The sequence below is a fragment of the Canis aureus genome, chromosome 36 (genome assembly GCF_053574225.1).
Source record: "Canis aureus isolate CA01 chromosome 36, VMU_Caureus_v.1.0, whole genome shotgun sequence".
Lineage (NCBI taxonomy): Eukaryota > Metazoa > Chordata > Mammalia > Carnivora > Canidae > Canis > Canis aureus.
This window is the reverse complement of record NC_135646.1, coordinates 6629587-6650899: the sequence shown is the minus strand read 5'-3', so window position 1 is coordinate 6650899 and position 21313 is coordinate 6629587. Positions and strand designations below refer to the sequence as shown.

Here is a 21313-nt window from a genome sequence, read left to right as displayed (position 1 = left end):
AAGGCTCTCAATCCATTTACCATACATCTTTCCTTTCCATCACATGCTTGTGTTCTGTATGTATAATTTTCTTTCTGTCTGTATATTGTTTGTATCCTTGAGCTTTGTATTCTCATTGTATTAGGGATCTCCAGGGAGATAAGCAGAATCATATATATATATATATATATATATATATATATCCACCTGGGCCCCAAATCTGACCACCTTCTAACAGGGCTCCTCCCCCAGGTATGCTTGGCTCTGCTCCTGGCTCCTTGTTTCTCTACCTGCCTTCCACCTTCTCCCATTGCCCAGCTCAACTCTATCTCATCCCAATCAAATAGCAGCAATCAGTAGACATGATGAACAAAGCCAAATGTTGCTTAATGAAAACATAAAGGCTGAGAGAGAGGAGACGATGAACAGGCAGAGAGGGAGAGACACAGACAGAGACAGAGACTTCTGATGAAGGGTATTTAATCACTATCACTCCCTTTGCCAGTCAAGTCCCCACTAAGAGACAGACGGCATACTCAAATAGGGTAATTCAGGAGAGTTTAATAAAGGGATTATTTGTAAGGGTGTGGTCAGAGTAAAGGGAAATCATGAAGGATTAGTGAAGCTCTCAAGGTCAACGAAAACAGGAACCGGACACCATCCTTAGGCCTAAAGAAGCAAAGAGAAAGGAAGCAGTCAACAGAACTAGCAAAGCGTCAGAGCCATGGCTAGAGAAGATATTGTCTGGCAGGCTTATGCCTTTGATAGAGACTCATGGTCCACTGCCAAGCCCTGACCAGATAAGAACAGAAACAAGAGAGCAAATACCCAAACTCTTTCTTCTCGCACTCTCTAATGGCCTGTTGGTACTTGCCAGGAGCCAAATACACCTGGAAGCCAGACTGCATGGGGCCCCTACCACAATCATAAAAGGTCAGTGTCTTGAGGCACACATGGAAAAGGTCAAGCATGGATTTGGATGTAATAAATAGAGAATATCCAAGGTACCATATGTCCCAAGACTATGTATATCTCAACTCACTTCCATCTTAAAAATGCATAAATAATTTACCATCCTTTTTTGCTTCCTGGTCTTTATCTATGGCCTTTTTGCTCTTCTACTGTCATGGGTCAATTTTTGAAGGAGTGATCTAAATATACTGTCTGCAATTTACTCTCATTCACTCCCTTTCAAAGTTCACAACTTTGCAAACCTTGGAGTCTCTCTCAAAGTAAAGATTGATTTCTTGCTGAACTCTAAGCCCAGTCTGAACATTTCAATTCTTACTAACTTCTTTGAGACTTTCCCTTCTGAAAGCCCTATCTTCTCTTGGTTTCTGTGAGAGCACTTTTTCCTGGTTCCTCTCTTGGGCTGCAGGAGCAGCTCCCTGGACTGAAGAAACAGCACCCAGGGAAGTCCATAAGCCTCTGAGGAGTGAGGCCAGCAATGGCTGAAATGTGGTGGAAGAGTGAGGGTGGAGAACATGCCCTAAGAGAATAAATAGCTTGTTTGATGGCCGTTGCTTCTTTGTCATCAGTGGCTGTGCAGTTGACAACCAAACTCTACAAAGTCATTCTTCAGAATGAGAAAAGCTGCAGTGATCTAGAAGGAAGGTAAGTTTTCACAGTGAAAACTCAACAGAGGTATCTGTCTTTAAAAAATAAATAAGTATATATATTTATATATTATATGTTATATATATTTATATATATATAAAATATGCAAATCTCAGCCATCCATCAACATTCTATTCATTTGATGTGACCTCTTCCCCCAGGCCACTTCTGGTTCCATTCAGAGCCTCAGCTGGCAACACCTAGCGTTATCACCTGACAGCAGTCACCTTGCAGGACAGCAACTACAGAACCCGAAGCAAAGACAGGGCCAGCGGTGGGTCCTAGCCTGGCAGGCGGCATCCCATGTTACCACTTTGTTCCTCTGACAGGTGAGAAGAGAGAAGCAGGATGGAAGGAAAAGAGGTGCTGGACACTAAGCGGGCAGGTGGAATTCAAAGTCCTTTTTTCCAAATTAAAGAGACAAATTCTCTGCCAGGGCTTCTGGGCCCTGATACAGCAATAAGTCAAATGCCAGCATTCATCTCCTTGCAAATGAGATCCACCTCCCCACCTTGGAGCAGGGACAGAATGCAGTTGAGACGCCCAATGGAAAAAGCTGAGTATGGCTCGGCAGACCCGCACAAGCCCTTGCCTCTAGATCCCCTGAGGTCCCTCCCCAGGAGTGCTCGACAAATATGCATGGCTTCAAGGCGGTCCAAGGAATGCAGCTGTCTCAGCCATTCACTGCCCAGGCTCAAAACCACCGGGCAGGAAGAGCAGACAGCGAGAGCAGGGTAGGATCTGTCTCGGATGAGGTTTGGAAACAGGAGATACCCCTGACTGGGCAGGCGGAATTGATGTGGTCTGGCCTGGGGCAAGGGAATGAGCAGAATGACCTTCCCAGCTCCCGGCCAGCCTGGTGGGTCTATGAAAAGAGACATTTTATTCATTCTCGGTCTCTACCCAAGTGACTCTGAAATATTCCTAGACAGTTGCCAGGAGAGTCAATGGTGGGTGAAACAAAGTTCCAAGAGCCAAGATTCTGGGTTTCAAGCCATTGCCTTCAGCTTCCCCCTCCACATGTTTTCCTTTATGTTGGTTTGTGATTCCCCTTCTCTGACAAACTCTAAGACCCCTGAGGCCACAGGCTCTTTGGTCTCTTGCCTCCTGCCAAGCCTGTGCTGGGTCACCTTAAAGAGGAAACTTACTGTTTGACTCAAGATCATTTCTCTGGGTCACAATTTGTCAGCCACAGGCTATGGAGAGGATGAGCAGATCAGTCGTGGCGGGGATGACGAGGAGGAAAAAACCTGGAATCACGATTACTCATTTATAGTCTTCCTATTTGTATGCTACTCTGATGCCCACTAAAGAGAAAGGGGGTTCGTTTTTTTTTTAAATGTAGACATGTTGCCATCCCAGCCCCAGAAAATCAAATTTCTTACTTAAACAAAAATTTCATCAAACAGAAAGGCTAAATGGCCCCCAAATCTGATATCTACCCACATCCGTGCACTCTGGGACCCTGCTGAGATAGCTTTGTGCAGACACACAGATACATTGGAGAGACAGTTGGAGATACTCAGGTAGGGCAGGACAGAATAAATCAGGAAAGCTCTCCCAAGGGACAAATTTGAGTATGGATTTGTGAATGAAGAGAAAGTTGCAACAAAGAGAGGCAAGGATAGTTCTCTGCAGGTTGTGATGGGCTAGAGATGGGAAACATGGAGGCTGAAGTATGCAGACCAAGACCAGGAAGCATTTTAGGGGAGCCTGCAAATTATGGGAAGTTGAGTATATGGTGAAATTGGGCTGGGGAAGTGAGGAGGTGGGGAGAGGCAGCCCTCAAAGTTCAAACTGAAGAGATTGCATTTAATATAAGGGGACATACACAGCCAAGTTGAGAGTCCATCCAAATACCTGTGGACGTATGTAAGAAGTTATGGTCTCTCAAGGGGAATCACAGGGACTCTGCTCATGCCTGAGGGTTTCCAGTGCAGGCAGATCAAGGGGAGAAAGCAGGATACTTTCTCATAAGAGCTCGGAGTCAGGCGGAGGTGGGATTAGCAACCAGCAAGTAAGGGCATGCTAACAAAGCTTTTAAGAGAAATCTCCCCCATCCTAGAAAAGCAACAAAACCCCCACACTTTGGGTGGGGATAGATATAAAAGGACTTTCTTTAATATCTGTGAGTTACATCTGATACCTCAATTGTGCAGGAAAGAACACTGGGAAGGAGGGAGGAAGAGGATCATCACTGCGTGAATGTCCTTCATTGTACTCAGCACCTAAGACCAAGAGCTGGCATGAGGGCTGGCCTTTGGCATTTGATAGCTGCCCTATACCCACAGCACCGACAACTTATGGTGTAGAATGGACTCTTTCAGAAGTCCATCTTCTCCCGGCTGCTTTAGTTCTACAAACTAATTTGGGATGTCTGTGTCAAGCCAGCCAGTTTTTGGTACCAGGAGGCACCAGGATGCATGCTTCTACCCTAGGAGAGATGTTTGCATTCTAATGGGCAAAATGGAAACTAAACAAGTAAACATACAAATAAGATCATTTCAACTGGTGCCAAATACTATAATGGAAAGAAAATGTCTAGACTGTGCAGGGAAGGAAGTGGCGTGCTGGCGAGCACCAGGGAGCAGGGGGACTGGGGGCTGGGGTGCAGAGGCTTGTCCAAGGAGTTGGTATATTTGCTGAGGCTGACGTGGCCGTAAGGGACAACCAAAGGATCAAAGGCAGAGCCTTCCTGAAAGAAGGGGCAGGAAGGGCAAAGACCTCACCTAAAGCTGGGGTTTATAGAAAGAAAATTAATAAGACGAGAGTCCCTAAGTGTTAAGTGTTCAAAGAGTGAGGGAAGATGTCACACATATGAGAATGAAGGAGAGAAAAGTAAGATATCGAATGCTTAAACGGGACTTAACAGAAGTCAAGGTAAGAGGGAGACAAAGAGAAACGACAGCCGGCGAGCAGCGTGTTTCCTGTGTGTGCACCTTCCCTAGTTAATTAGCTTGTGCTCACGCAGCCTGCAAGAGTGTGTTCCCCGAGCTCACGCCTGAGTGCTGCTCTGGGGGACTGACTTCCAAGACTCTGAGCAGAGACTGAATATGTCTCCAGGAAAGCAGTTTGGAGGTGCAGAGAGAAAAGCGTGGTGAGCCAGCGCCCGGGGCCTCCCCACTCTCCAGGGGGGTGATCACTGACCATGCTTTCGGGGCCTGTCTTTCCACAAGATGGTCAGAGCCTCAGGGCACTACCCTCAATGCCTATCCACATGTGGCCATTGTTGTCACAGCAAGGGAGTGAAGAGTCTCTTCACGCCCTCCGCCTTTGATACTCTTGCAAATCAAGGAGCTAGGGAGATGGCTGGCACTAAAACACTGGGCTCCTTTCTAAGATCCTTGGGCTCCAGTCCTGGGTATCCCACCAACTCTCCATATTACTTTCTCTTGGTGCCTGTTAGTGTACCATATCTAAGGTCGGGAGACTGGGAGTTGGTATCCAAGGGCTGTCCCAGCTCTGGTGGGCTCATACAGCATGGAAGCTCTATAATGAGAGGACACACACGGGAACTCTTAGTGACTACAGCAAAGCATCAAAGCAGCATCCAGGCAAATGGAGCATGGAGATCAGATCCATTGGTTAGGAAAATATTTGGCCGCAACAAATAGGTATGTAACTAATAATAGCTTAGGTTGAAAAAGGTTTATGTTCCTCTTACAACAAAGGCTGCAATGTTATAATGCACGGTCTCTGCAGAGTAGGAAAGAAGTAAAATTGAGTCAGAGGGGACTGGCTATCAAATAATGTACTCAAGAGGACAAAGACACTCAGTGCCTTCTAAGACACGGCTCCAGTGGTGGAGCAAGGGCAGCGAAGGAAGACAAGGTGGGGTCAGTGAGGAGTAAGTGATTCTTTCAATATCAAAGGAGGTGTCTGGGAGATGAGAGCACTTGCGGTGCGGTTCTGTTGCTGAAATCCAGGGAGGATGGAGAAGGAACTAAGGATGATCCTTTCTCAGCAACCCCTAGAGTCGCCAACTCCTGATGGCCCTGGCCACCCCCTCTCTGCCTTACCCACATCTAGAGCATTGAGAGAGAAGAGGTGGGGAGGAGCGAGAACAATGGGGCACAGCCAGGAACCAGGGTAACTTGCCTGCAGATGGCAGGGCTGCAAAGGAGCAGAGGCTAGTGGAGCTGGAAGTCAGCGCCCCTCAGGAGGCAGTTAGGGGGGCCAAATTACAAATGGTCTGGGAACAGCAGTGAGGAGCGGTGAGAATCTGCTCCACTGTCTGCAGGGACACAAAATAAGCAAACTCAGCTACTCCCTTCCCACGGAGGGCATCCTGTGCTCCCGGGAGCAGTCTCATCCTGGCTCTGAGAACCTCTTAAGCTCCTGCCCCTCATGATTCCACATCACAATGGGCTCAAATAGTCATTTCCCCTGTGAATGCCTTTTCTGCTTTCCCTCTTTCAAGATATTAACTGCCACTGCCTCTGTCTCTGAAACTATTGAATGCCACAATTTTTAGAGACCTCCAAACAAAATAGCTTTACTTTCAGCATTAGAGGGTCCCAAAAACATAAGTACAGAGAATATAAATTCCATGAGCCCTCATCACAAGTCGTTAGCCCCCTGGAACATAGTATTGTAAGGGCTACTTTTTGCTGTTTGCTCACTGCTGATTCTCTATAAGATCAAGGCCTGGCACCCAGTAGGTGCCTAATAACTATTATTTGAATATGAGCAGCCATGTCAGACAGCATCTGTGTGTCACTCCAGGATCATACCCCACAATATGTTTCTCTGCCAATAATCAAGCATCCTGTCAAAAACCAAGTACTTTGATTCTCTCTTGCCTCAAGTGAGGTTTCTATCCACCTGAAGTTAGGGGTGAGCTCTCCAGATCTTCATGGCCCCAAAGTCTTAGGCACCTTACTACTCATAGAATTTGTTGTGATTCTCCCAGGAACCCATATGTTCTCAGGGACCCAGCTTCTCTCTGGGGTCTAGAAGATAGATGCTCTTGCCTTTTGTGGGTGAGTGCAGCCATCTCTTGAAATTTCTCTCTGGCCCCTTCCTCTCTACCACTTGCGTGTGCTTTGCACAGATGCTTTTGTCATGACTCATTTGTTGAGGCAGAGAGGGGTCAAGGGGAGAAGGGAGCCAAGGGTCCCAGGTCTCCAGTGACTAGACAACTCAGGAGGAAGTGAAGTCCAGGCAAATACCCATCATCTCCCCCCAGCACTCCACTCCCCTTTTTCCTCATGGAAACAAAGTGGATATGAGGTGAAACATCTGTTTTGCTTTGAGAAGATTTCATTTGTCTTTTTTCTTTCTCCACAGTTTTAACCCTCCCTCTGCCACTGGGAAGCCTGCTGCATCCTCCACACTTATTCTGTCTCCCTGAACAGAATCAACAGGGACAATCAGGTCAGAGTCACCTTGAGGGACATTACCCCATTTACAGACCATCCGGGATGACTTGTCTCTCCTCTTCCTTTGGCTACATCAGTCTGAACTGAGATTAGAGCATTACACAATGTCTTCCCACTTTATTGTTCAACAAATTGTCTGCTTTCAAGAGCAAAGTACCTGCCCAGCACCATGCAGCTACTGGAGACCTAGTGAGGAGTAGGACAGACGTGGCCCTCTGGGAGCTGGTATCCCAGGGCAGGGGACAGACAAAGGAGCACACCAATAAATAAATAAGTCATGGCAATATGTGAGAAGAGCTTAAGAAGGCAACAACTAGAATGCAGTGGAAGGTTATAATGGGGGCAGAGTCACAGAAGGTCAAGAGAGGTCATGGAAAGTCAAGAAGATAACGCAATAGTCTATCCTGTAAAGAAGACATTTAAATTGAACTATTGTGGAAGACATGAAGACAACTGTGGAAAGAACTGAGTGAAGAAGATTTTGAGAAAAAAGACAGAGTAATGACTTTAAGGGACAGAAAAGAGCTTGGGATGGGCAGAAGACATTGAACAGACATTTCTCCGAAGACCTACGCATGGCCAACAACCACAGGAAAAATGCTCCACAGCACTTGTCATCAGGGAAATACAAATCAAAACCACAATGAGATACTACTTTATACCAGTGAGAATGGCCTCAATTAGCAAGTCAGGAAACAACAAATGTTGAGGAGGATGTAGAGAAAGGGGAACCCTCTTGCACTGTTAGTAGGAATGCAGGCTGGTGCAGCCACTATGGAAAACAGTATGGAGGTTCCTCAAGAAGTTGAAAATAGAGCCACCCTACAACCCAGCAATTGCACTACTGGGTATTTACCCCAAAGACACATGTAGTGAAACGCCAGGACACCCGCACCCCAATGTTCATAGCAGCAATGTCCACAATAGACAAACTGGAAATAGCCGAGATGTCTTTCAGCAGATGAATGGATAAAGAAGACGTGGCATACACACACACACACACACACACACACACACACACACACACTGGAATACTATTCAGCCATCAGAAGGGATGTATACCTACCATTTATATTGACATGGATGGAACTGGGGACTGGGGGGTATTATGTTGAGTGAAATAAGTCAGAGAAAAACAATTATATGGTTTCACTCATATGTGGGATATAAGAAATAGTGAAAGGGACCATAAGGGAAGGGAGGAAACTGAGTGGGAAAAACTAGAGATGAAGACAAACCATGAGAGACTCCTAACTCTAGAAAACAGACAAAGGGTTGAAGGGGAGGTGGGTGGGGGGATGGGGTAACTGGGCATTAAGGAAGGCACACGATGTGATGAGCACTGGGTGTTATACTATATGTTTTGGCAAATTTAATTTAAATAAAATAAAATTTTAAAAAGAACTTGGGGTCTTCTAATAATTGTATAAAAAATGAAAAAGTACACTGACATAATGCAGAGCACCTGGTGCTTAGTGTGTAAAGCAGAAAGCAGTGGCATAATGAGCTCAGAAAGGCAGGCAGCCAGGGCAGGAGCTTAGGTTTTATGCTAGGTGCACTGGGAAGTTACTGAAGAGCTCTGAGGGAGGTCATGGTCAGCTTGAGAGAAACCCGTAGGGCTCTCCTGGATTAACTCAGAGACCCACCACAGCCCCAGGCCCCACCTCCACACCCCTTCCCAGCAACTAGAGGGAATAAAGATTGTGCTTAATTATATCACAGATTCTTTTACTCTTCTGATAGAGGTAATAAAGAGATACAGTTCAAGTCAGTCCATTTGGCAACATCCAAGCAACTGGAAAATTTGGTCAATGGTCAACACTCAGCAAAAATGAGAATTTTGAATTATTGTTAGAAGATTCAATGATCCAGCCTCTCCCTGTCCCCCATGACTGTGAATAATCTCAAATTTGTTATAGGACAGTACAGGCCTTCTTGGGCCAGAGGATGTTTGCCAGATATTTCTACTCTGGGTGGTTACAAAAAAAAGATATCTAATTACAGCCCGGACCTCTTGGGCTCAGAGACTCATACAACACCCAGATGTGCAGAGAAAGTGTGGCTTCTTCATAACTGATATGATGCTCCCCAGATACCCACATGTGCTGAGAAAAAAAAAAAAGTAAATGCAATTCAATCAAATGTAATTTGTATTTTGTAAATGTAATTTCAGTCAAATGCAACAATTGAAACAATGCTTTTAGGTAGAATGCTCACGTTCTCAGAATTTGACCTCATAAATCTCCTGTCCCTTCCTTTCCCAATATGGGCTTATGAGTGAAGGAGGCTTATTGTCTCCTCAAAGCAGTGAGGAGAGAAGAGGTCCTTGAATCCACATGGCACCCTCAGGAACCTCGTTGACTATCACCATTGAGAAAAAGTCTTTAGGAAGACTTTTTTTTCCTGGGCAATCTTCTGACTTTGGGTAACAACGCATGGTTCAACCTCTTTTTCAGCTTTTCTCTTTCAGCCCAGGAGCTGTCCTCTCTTGGCCTGTCTCAGACAGGGCTTCCATGTTCTGTGGGTCATGCTAAAGGTCTAACTGGGACTTTTCTGGTTCTGGTCTGCACAACCCATTCCAGAGCTACAAGGTGTGCTGTTTAGCCCTGTTGCAGAAATCCACTCCCGTTGCCTCAGTGAGCTCTTTTTCAGTCTTTTGGCCAACTTCTCATACCCACTTGTAGGTTGGGATGGCCACATCTGGCTCATACCGTTACAGGTACCAGGACAATTTGAGAGAACTAAATCCAGGTTTCTCTCTCCCAAACCATGGAGCATCAGCAATTTTACTTTGATGAGTGCATCTCCAGGCTGTGGCTTTTCAAGTGAGCCTATCCAAGAGGAAGCAGAGATGCTTGCTCGCCCTCAAACTCCATTATGTCCAGATATTTTGGATGTTTATGTCCTTGTCTCCACCCACCATCCTATCTCCTACTCAGCACCTTCCTTCCTCTCTTTCTCTGTCTTTGTTTCTGTTTTCCATAGTCCCTTGAACAGCAAATGAGGGTGGCCTTTGGGCTGGTCATTTTTCTACGCTACGTACTCTTTTGCCCCTCGTTATCTATCTTAGAGACAAGGCAGGGTTCTTTACCTGTGTTCCTCCCTTTTTATCAGCTGTTTTATCTTGATCCTTGAAGCATTTTCTTTTAAGTGGCAACAGACAGCCCCTTTCTCTATAGGCCTAAATACACTATCACCTCTGGAGTAAATAATGTTTTGCAAATACTGGTTATTCATTTTCAGTATTCATATAACCATTGACAAAGTAGAAAAGATTTATGGTTGCAAAATAGCATGTAAATGCTATAAACTAATAAATTTCAAAAGGACAGCATATTTGGCAAATGCTGGACAATAGGTTTGGGAGAGATGTGAAAGAACAAACCCTGGGCCTGGCCCCTAATGAGTTTGTAGGCTACACTAGAGCAAGGGATGCCTTTATGGTTTACTGTGACCAGAACATGGATACAACCTGAAGGCCCAGCACTAGGTGACTAATATCATGAAGGATGATATTTCCATACACTAAGAAAAATGCAACTATTGTAAGACTGAGGTAGCTATAAGCATGCTGATAACAAAGGATCTCCGAAATACATGGCAAAATAAAAAGCTAAATATAGCCAAATATAACCTGAAAAATGGTAAATATGTCAGCTACCATTTGTGTACAAAAGGGTTAATTCTCATTTGCTTCTCCCACACCCCCAGACATACCCCATGTCTCTCTGTCTACGTATTTATATTGTCATGGAATAGCCCTGGAAGACACGCGCACGCACACATGCACGCACATCTAGTTATACACTTCTTTAAACCATAGACAAGCATTTATTCTTCCTATTATTCCCTATTTTTTATTTATCCTTCCTATTAAAATCTAGATAATTAAAAAATGACCCATTGGTAACAGAAGTGCACAGAACAATGGAGTCCCCAAAGAACTCAAGGATTCCAGGCACCTCCACAGGTTGAAGCATCAGCAAAGGTTTCACAGTGGAGGCTAGGGGTGCCTGGATTTGGCAAGAGTGCTCATGATAAGAAAACCTGGAGACCCAGCTGCACAATCTTGAGAGGCTCCAGGCCCAGGCTAAGAATCTGGCACTTGGGCGATAGTAAATTCAGAGCTTTTGGTATCATTTGCCATGAGAGAAGGACCCCAGATTCCAAGCAGGACCGGAAGTGGCTGGGTAGCATCCATGGTCTGCCCAGGCAAACCAAAGCAAGGGGTAAAGGGTGTGGTTAGTAGTTAATGCTCAGAACTAAATCCTTTATGAGGCGTTGTAATCAAATCCTACACTTTTCAGAATTACCACTGTTGGTCTGGGCTTTTATAAGAGTTCCAACCCTTTTTATTATTTTTCCAGCCTTTTTTTCTTCTCCTTTTGCTTTTGGTTTCACAACATACTTTGGCCTGCTCCTTGTCTCTTTGAGCCAGTTCATTGTTTCTCAGGAGACACTGACTAAGAAGCAACTGCTCTCTGGACATGAATTCTTCTCAGGGGGTTTCCTCACTAATGACAAGTTTTCTCCCATTTCTGCGAGAAAGGAAGAAACACTACTCATTTTCAATGAGACCAGGAAGAGGTTCAGAATGCTGGGGCATTTCAGATATCCACACTGTCTCTAAGTGGAGGTATAACATCCACCCTCTAGATCCCCATAGGTCTTTCCTGGCCTAGAAGCCTCGGCCTTCTGTGCGAGACAGGGAACCCTTTGATTACTTATCTCAGGCTCCACCTAAGGAAGAGGAGAACCAATGACTAAGCTAGCTTAGTCAAGTGTAGTCACAAACATCTTGCAGCAGTCAGATCTGCTGGACTAATGTCCTGTATCCAGTATGGAGCAGCCAGCCATTCCCCGAACTGCCCCATCCTTCCTTCCACTTGAGGAAGGCACTGTAGGCCACCATTCAATGATCAGGGAGTTTTACCAAGAGACATCACGCGAGCTAAATCATCTTTAGTCATTTGCAGCTGACCTTCTATAAAGCAAGCTCACCTCTGATGCCAGAGCAGATCCACGGGGAAGGAGATAAAACTGAACTAAAAGTAGCCTTCGGAATTATTTAGCTCAATCCCCTCATTTTACATCTAAGGAAACTCATTCCCAAGGCCAGTAGTGTACTTTTAAGGCTCATTACTGGTGGAAACAGGTAAACTCACTTCCATGTCAGGATGCATGCCACAGGATCGATTTCTGGAAGTGTGTCATTTTAGGACTCGAGCACTCAGGAAGTAGTGTCTTAAGACAGAGTCAGGGATTTCAGAAAATGTGAAAGTACTTACATCTATTGGAAAGAAAGAGGTGGAGGAGATAGTTTTTCCAGTTATTGATGTGTGACAGGCCACCCCAAAACTTAGTGGCTTAAAATAACAACCACACATATTTTGCTTGTGAATCTGAAATGTGGATAGGTCACAGTGAGGACAGCTCCTCTCTGCTCAACTGGACATCAGCTGGGACAGCTGGAAGGTTGGAATCATCTGAAGACTTGTTTACTCTCATGTATAGCGACTGATCCTGCCATCAGCTAGATATCAGAGGGGGCTGGGGCCAGGACTCTCCATGTGTCCCCTCCATGCAGCTTACTCAGGGCATGATTTTGAGGCTCCCAGGGTGAATGTCTTGAGAAAGACCCAGGCACAAGCCAAATCACTTTGTATAACCCAGGCCTCAGAGTCACACCGCATAACATATGTCCTATTCTATTCTTCACTGCAGTCACAAAGCCTGGCCCAGCCTCAAGGGGAGGGATACTGGGCTCCAACTTTTGATAGGAGGAATGCCAAATAATTTGCAGACACAATATAAAACCACCACAGTAGGTCAATTTTCATTTGACCTGATTTGGGGGTTCTTCCCAACTAATTACCAGGTAGGCCCTGAGTCAAGATGAAAATGTAGGGGTTTCCTTGGGCCAACAGTAACCCCAAAATGAGGAGTATCATTTTTAATTCTCCAGACTTCTGGCATTCCCGAATCCTTCAGCTCAGCCCAGATTAGTTTACGACACAGCTTATGTCTCAAGAATTAAAAACAAAGAATGAGCTCACTCATGTTCCAGGTTCCTGAAGCTGGGAATTCAGTGACATCCATCAGAACACATCCAGCAACTAGTGAGAGCTTCACTAAGGGAGGAGCAGAGTGGACACCCACCAACTTTCAACAAACAAGGACAGGGTAAGAATCCTAAGATCTTAAGAGAGCAAAAAAGAACTCCAGCAAAATGGTCTCTTAAACATCAGTAGGAGATTCCAGGTGGGCCTTGCCTTCCCTGGCTAGCCATTGGAGAGTTATGGATGCAAGAATGATTTTTGTCTCCCTGGCTTAATAAGGTAAGGTGCCCTCTGAACTTTGTAGGCAAAGTGTGACTTGAGAGGACCTAAGTGCTGTCTATTCATACCTTTTGTAAGGGCTTAGATTTCCCATCATCCAGCATGCTTCTCTGGGTCTGTCTCCTTTATTAACATGTAAAAATGTGACATATCAACTTCTTAGTCACCCAGTCACACCACCAAAAAGAAAGAAGCCTTGAGACTCAGGACAGTTAAGCCACATGGAATGGATACATTTTGACAAGTGAAGAAGTAGAGGCAAGCCGCAGGGTAGAAATGGTTTGAGAGAAGGAAAAGAGAAGAGAAAGGAGTACAAAGGCAGGTAGGTTAAAATGAAGGGGAAAAGTCACTAAAGGGGTGGGGCAGGGGGATAAGTATTAGGAAAACAGTTCAAAAGAGAAAAGGCCCTGAAACTGAATATGGATGACAAAAATTTACCTTTGGGTAGAGTTGAGGAGCTCAATCCCCTACCTCTGTGAAAATCCACAAACTCACCCTGTGTGCACATTTGCTTTCTAAGGGCCTGGTGCATAGATGGGGACCAGGGGAGGAGTCCTGCTAATTGATGGGAATTCTCTCTCTCTCTCTCTCTCTCTCCATACACACTGAGCACACACAAATTATAGGTTTACCATTATATAACTGTTATGCAAAAAACATGTCCTTTAGGTTTTCCTCATTCTGTCCCCTTAGAAAGCTGAGGCCCATCTTCATCTTCCAGTAGACTGAGGATCAGACCCCTATGATAAATATAGAACCATAATTTAAGTCTTGGGATTCAAAAGGACTTTAGGGGGCATTGTCTGGATCCCCTACATAATTTCCCCTAAAAGGAGAGGCTCCCTTTTCTCCCAGAGAATAGACCCCTACGGGTGCTGTGCTCAGAGGAGCTCTCTGAAAAATGATTGGGGACGGTGACAAAGCCAAGAAGTCAATCCATCAGATGTGAATCCTGAAACTCAAAATGGGGGAGGGGGATGGAGAGAAAAGAGGAAGGAGAGAGAAGTATGCATGAACATGCATGTGTGAGTGTGTGAGTGTGTGTGTGTGTGTGTGTGTGTGTGCAGAATGACAGAGAGAGAAGGGAAGAGAAAGAGGAAAAAAGTTGACATTTGAAAAGTCTTTCCTTATGTTGAGGCCACAGTAAATCAGACGATAATGAAATTCTGCACAGATTAAACGCCCAACAGAAAACTTGGAAGCAAATGAGGAATTATATCACAAAACCTCAGCGTCATGTAAATCTCCCTGAACAGGGAAATCAAAATGTTAGCAACAATTACATTCTTCTTATAACAAAATTGTTCCGAAAATGGAAAGAAAGAATGGAAACACTTTCTGCAAATGATTAAAGGGAGAGCAGAGACTGTGGGGGGCGCTGGGAAGGGAGGGAGGGTCTGGCAGCGATAAATATAGAACCATAATTTAAGAGACAGTAGGAAACGCTTTGTGTGTGTTAATTGGAAATGCATTCTAGAGGCTGCAGTGTGTTCACCATGAATGTCGTGACCTTGGGTTCCTTAAGGGAATGTGGGCTCCACCCTGTCCCCATGGTGAAGGGAAGAAGCAAGAAACCATGTCATTCAATGGATGAAAGAGGTTCCAGTTTATATGGTGGAAGGAACCATTTTGTTTTGTTTTGTTTTTGTTTTTCTGTTTCATTCTTTGGATTAAAGAGAAAAACACTGTGGGATTACAGCAAAGCCATCTTGTTTGCCAGGGAAAGAGTCTCAGAGATGGGATAGTTTGAGAACAGCCTCACCCCGTGTTGGAGTGACAAGATGGATGCTCTTTGCTGCTCCTGGTCGCCAGAAATCCTGGTTAATCAAATGAGCGTTTGGCCAAGGGACAGGGAGATGTTGGGAACGGGCCTTGGGAAGACGATTCCTCGTGCTTATCTGGGGCAGTTCCTCTTCCTCCGGGGACCTGCTGTTGGCAGTGACAACGGTTCCTGGCTCTGTGTCTCAGAACAGAAGAGAATGGGTCTGACTGGCTTTGGTGAAATGCAGAATTGAAGTCTGTTATGCATTTGGGCTGAAACTCTTGGTTTTTGAATGAGCAATATGGTAAAGGATAATCCTTCACTCAATTTCTGCCAACTAACTTCTACTCCGTCACTTGTTTTTCAAATCGCGCTCTCCTTCCATCCCTTCATATGTGTCTTGCAACACAACCAGAGCATTTAAGAGCTTAGGCCCCAGTGATGCCCTGGGGCCATGGTGATGCCCAGATGCAAGGGTGGTACAGGGGAAGCACAGCATAAACTTGGTAAGAACCCAGGCTCCCAAGCCACCCAGACCCACCTAATCAGAATCCCGATGGAGGTGGGCAGGAAATCTGCATTGGTAACAAGCTCTCAAGTAAGACTCAAGTGGCCAGCCCAGCCCCACTCTCCAAACAAGCTCCGGGAACCACCGAACACCAAACTCCTTAGTTACACCCATGTAAACTGAGACTCAGAGAGGAAATCACTGCCAAAGGCCACACGTAAGGGACTAGAAGTCAAGTATGTCACTTCTTGGTCCAGAACCTTGACACTATCCCTACGACTCCTTCAAAGCATAAGACCTGACTCCTGTTCACTAGCTAAGTCAGACATAAGCTTATGTCTAGGAACGCCATGCTTGTGAAGGCATAGTCATCCTCCTATGGTGACAGCAGTGGTGACAGCCAATACTTACCCAGTACCTTCTATGCATCTGACACTATATAACTCAGTTAATCCTCAAAACAATCCCGTGGGGTAGGCACTATAATTTGCCCATTTTACAGCCTGAGAATTAAGGCATGGAGGAGTCAGAGAGGTTTTGTAAGGCCACACAGCTAGAAGGAAGTGAGATCAGGATTCAAGTCCAGGACTGACAGAAGATGAATTGTCGGCTTCCTTAACACACTTCTGTGCACTTTCACACTTCACCTTTCTGTCACACAGAACTTTCCCACTGTAAGTTACCTTTCTTTACCTTAACTCTTTACCTTATCACCCTCCCTCCCTACTCATAAGTACAACAGAGGACACCAGAATTATTCTGGAGTGAAGGAGAAAAACACTCAACAGGAACCCTAGGCCAGGAGGGCCTTTTGGGAGTGGGGCCTGAGGGCCAGGCATACAGCCAATTATTGTCACGCCTTCTTTCCCCCACCCCCAGGTTCCTACAAAATTGAAACCAGGACTCAGATGAGGATCAAAGTAAGCATTAGCTTTGTTCCCCTGCCCCCAAATAGAGGGGTTCTGGTTTACTGTGTTGGAGGACGTGACTCAACCCTCCTTTGAGTTCAAAAAGTTCTATAGGAAGCTTCCTTTCTGCCACCCTCCCCCAGCCCCAATAATACAAATACAAGGAACTATCTGGGAATGGTGGAGAAGGCAGAGGAGAATTCTGAGCTAGTTACCAGGAGAGGAAGGCCACCAAAAGACCTTGGATATGATCTCATTGATCAATGAGTCATTCTCCCTCCTTGCTTGTCAGAAAGAAGGGGCAGGCAGTAGGTGAGAGCTACAGAGAGAGGCGCCAGCAGCATTCTTCCAATTCTGTTTCCTCCTGAGGGATAGAGCAGAAGCCCCTTTTCCTCTGCAACAAAACACAAAAAGCCAAGTAATGGGTGATGTCTACTTTTCCCGGGCCTTGTCTCTAATATATATCATGACTGTTTCTGTGTACCATTATCCCACCCGTGCAAAGGGTCTTGGAACTCTGTTTCCCCAATGGAGCAGATTTGCCTTGAGTCATTCATACTTTCTCCCATTCTCTTTTTGAGGTCAAGGTAACCTTGAATCTTGGATGGAATAAACCCAGGCCTATCACCAAGGCATGCACACAATGCCTTTGAGAGCATATAGACCAATTAATTTAATTCTGTCCCATTACCTCTGATCGAAATGAAGAGTTCAGCACAAAGCATTAGCCCAATATGACATGACATTCTCTTGGCTTTCCTCGCTTGCTCAAAATAAGAGCAAGTACGCTCAAGTGGAAAAAGAAATGAAACAGGGAGATGATGGAAGGCTCCTAGGGAACATTGAGAATCATTGCTGCCACTTGAGACCAGAGATCAGTCCATGGAAGGCACTGCTTATCTCCAGGGATGCCACATCTGCCTTCCCTGCAGCATCTCCAGCAGGAAGCTCTTAGCATATGACCCGCCTCCACAGCCCCCTGGGAAAGCCGGATCATGAGCATTTAGGATCATTTCATATTTCATAAATGGGCTTAACTCACACTCATGAGGTCAATTGGAAGGCCTACTGGATTTAATTATGCTGGAAAGGGAGGCAGCCAGAAACGCCTCACATGGACAGGAGAGAGGCAGCCGGGAGAGATCGAGCAAGCAAAAGGGAGATGGGATGGGATATGAGTCATGCTACTTAGGATGAGGGGCTGAAACCATGCAGCACCCCCAGGGAAACAAAACACCAGTTCCTGAGCTGGATAGAATCCAAAGGAGATTCTGGTCTCAATCCATTCCTGAGAAGGCTTTGTGAAGCTAGCTGGGTTTATACCACTTGATGAGTGCAAAATAAGCTATGTAAAATGGCACATACTCCTGTGCACCCCCCCCCGCCAAAAAAAAGAAAGAAAGCCAAAAAAGGGGTCAATAGACTTGACATCTTTCTCTCCATAGTCTTTGCTCTGAGTTCTGAGTCTACAGTATGAGGCCAGCACGTTTCATACAAAGATGCCTCAAGGAAGATTTTGACAGCACAAAGAACAGGAATTTGTGTGAAAGCACAGAGGAGAAATACTGACAAAAAGTCATGGAGATGAAATTAATGAAGAAATGATGAGGACATAGATTCATGGAACAATAGAAGGAACACAATGACCAGCCCAACACAGGCCAAAAAGACAGGCAAGGACTCGGCTCCTGGCAACTGTGGTGACAGAGGCCGCTAGTGTTCTCCAGCAATTTGTCTTTCCTCCTGAATAAAATATTTTTAGCTGAGCATATTGCTACTCATAATAAAGATTAATTTTCTAGCCTCCTTTTGCAATAAGTGTGGCCAAGGGGCTAGCTTCTTGCTGGTAAAATATAAACTTAAATGTCATGTAGCAGCCCCTGGGAACCTTTTTTGGGAGACAGATGGCCTGCCCCCTCGGCCTATTCTTTATCATCCCTTTCTCCATCTGCCTGCCTTGAATATGGATGGCACCATCTTGGGCCATGATGACAAGGGCCATATTCCAAGAATGGTGGAGTGATAAGCTGCATGGAGTCTTGGTCCCCAAGAATGTTATGGAGTAAGATTATCACACTTGTCCTGGAAGGCTTACCTTCAAACTTTGTGTTCACTCCCTGCACAAGACAGCCTATACCCTATAACAGGTGATTATGTATTTAGGACTAGATTTGGCTGCAAGTGGCAAAAAAAAACCTAAAACGACGTCATGATAAATGGAGATGTTTATTTCTCTCTTGCCTAGAGCAAGGTCCAACTCTTATATTTCAAGTCCTTTTTCTCTTTCTCTAGGAATAAAGATCATTCTCAGGTCTTGTAGTCAAGTCTTTTCTCAAAAGTAAATTATTCCAGTTCAACTTCTCCTCTTCAATTGTAGGCCTCCTCTCATTCATGTGTCTCTTCATTGTCCACTCAATATCTGTCCTCCCACCCCCTCCCAGATCCCTTCTGAGTTGAGGAGTGTGGAAGATTCCAGTCAAGGGCTAAAAGTGCCTTAAGTCAAAGCAAAGCTGCAGGAAGCCTATAGAATCAGCCAGATGACTTGAAGGAGGGGCAGCAAGCCAGCAGAGGGGCAGATTGGCTTCAAATCAGCTCAGTGCCCAGCTCTCTGGACATGACCCTCGAGGCAGGGCAGCCCCAATGAGAGAGAGAGGGAGGAAGCGGGCTCCAGCTCCAGAGAGCCTCCACGCTTGAGCAGCACTGAAGGCCCAAGGCCAAGATACAAGCCACCCCCGGCTGCTTCCCAACCCTGATGACTTGGGATCCCCTAGCCCCCCATGTTTTTTCATTACCTAACCCAAAGACCTCCCGAGGCAAATAAAGTTCTCCACGTAGGGTGAAGTTATTGAAGCGAAAAATAATAAACTTTCATGAGCGTGTTTCAATTTTCACTTGTGTTTATGGCCAAAGGTGTTTTTTATTTTAATAATCGCTGCTGGAACAAGGGCAAGCCACATGCTGCTAACTTGTTAAAGAGATGGGGAGGGAGGGGAGAGAGAGAGAGGGTCCGTGAGAGTACGTGCTCAGCTACAAATTTCTCAACTGCTCTGTTCTAATCCTCCCAGTTTTGAAATCCCACCCTGAAAACCCTAATGATAAAAAAAAAGGGATAAAATATAATCTGGACCATGCTCTGTTGACAGTCTGCCCTGGGCTTATTTTAGTCACAACAAGCAACTTTAGTGTGTGTGTGCATGTGTGTGCATGAGCGTGTGTGTGTGTGTGTGTGTGTGTGTGTGTGTGTGTGTGAAGAGAGAAACATCCGTGTTCTCTGGTGCCATTTCATAATGGACAGTGTGTAAAAGGGAAAGAATTTGGAGGAACCAGGCTCCTTCCAGTTGGACATCAACTTGACCGTTGTTTTCAGTTCACTTTTATCTGGCAGAGTTTCTGTTTGCTTTTAAATGTCAGAAAAGGTTAAGAAGCCTTTGAAATCTGCAAGACATTTCCTAGACTTCTGGGGAGGATGCCCACAGTACCATGGCATAAATCGATTACCCCTCCCCACCTTCAAAATTGCTTTTTAGTAGGAACATGTCTGAGGAGCCCAATGAAAGACAAAAGGTTTAAAGTAGATGTTCATTTGGGGGCCTGAAGGACGGAACCTAGAAATATTCAGATGTCACATTTCTCCCTGTCTTTCTCATCTGTCCTGACTCACATTTTTCCAAATCATGCAGATTCAAAAGAAAATATCCTGACTAGGAGGCATTAACATAGCCTTCCGTTGGTCCTAACTCTGAAGTTTGCTGCGGTAAAAGGGGAGCCTCCTCTAAGCCTAGAAGGGGCTCCAGTGAGCATCACAGGTGTTTAATCAAGACACAGGAACTGAGTGGCCACCAGCTCTGACAAGTCTCAGTAGCCTTTCCTGTGCGAGGTGCACCGGCTTTCAGACCACCACCAGGGAACATAGGAAACATACCCTTTAGGGGGGTTAACAACTAAATTTATGGTTTCAGGTGCTATTCTGGTGTGTGTATGCTTAATCATGTCAAGAATCCTTCACTTTCCCCAAGGCAGGGACTAGCTTTGGGGCTCACAGAGGACGGAGGCCTGTTGCACCTCTAAGCACCTGTCCATATGAGTGTCTGCAGAGATATCCTTTGCGTACCTGGTCACCAACCAGTCCAAGCAGATTGCTACTGAGCTCACTCCTCACTCCTACCACCTTCCAGTTCAGCCCTGGGACTCCCTGTGCTGCCATTTGCAAATATAGATCCCGTTCTGCTGCCTGCGGGAAACGTCAGCATGGCATTTTCGGCTGAGACTCACAGCTCAGACATCCCCAGCCTGAGGTTCTGTCTCAGAAGCAGGGCCTTTCTTTCCAGCATCCACCAAAGGTAAAAAAAACTCATAGTTTTCCTGTCCATTCCTCCATTTCTGCGTGGGGGGCTATTTTCCAATAATGGTTCTCCCAGGCATTTTGTCCTATGCTTTGGGTCCTCTCCTCTCCATTTCCCTAAGATCGTGGGCTTGATAACTCTATGTGGTGATGGATGGTAAGTAGACTCATTGGTGATCATTTTGCAGTGTATACAAATATTGAATCATTATTTCACACACCCGAAACTAATATAATGTTATGCGTCAATTATATCTCAATACTAAAAAAAAAAAAAAAAAAACTAAAACCAAAGATAGCCTTTGTTTCTATTCTCTGACGTGATGTTAGCCTTACCTTCCCCTGAGAACATTCCACTAGGTCGTAAAGAGTGTGTGTGTGCATACCTGTGTGTATCTGTGTAAGAGCATATACATGTGCATACGTACGTATACATGCGTAGGAGCACCCACACAGGCATGCATGTACACACATAAGT

General features: G+C 45.3%; 2 long non-coding RNA genes across 2 annotated transcripts in view; one reads left to right on the top strand and one right to left on the bottom strand.

Annotated features, from left to right (window-relative positions):
- Positions 1-21313, bottom strand: part of LOC144305862 (uncharacterized) — a 173573-nt gene that overhangs the window by 26565 nt on the left and 125695 nt on the right. The gene's annotated exons all lie outside the window — the stretch shown is intronic.
- Positions 1170-8244, top strand: LOC144306074 (uncharacterized). Its single transcript, XR_013373107.1, has 3 exons — positions 1170-1593; positions 1758-1925; positions 6886-8244. It is a non-coding gene; the product is annotated as an uncharacterized LOC144306074 (long non-coding RNA).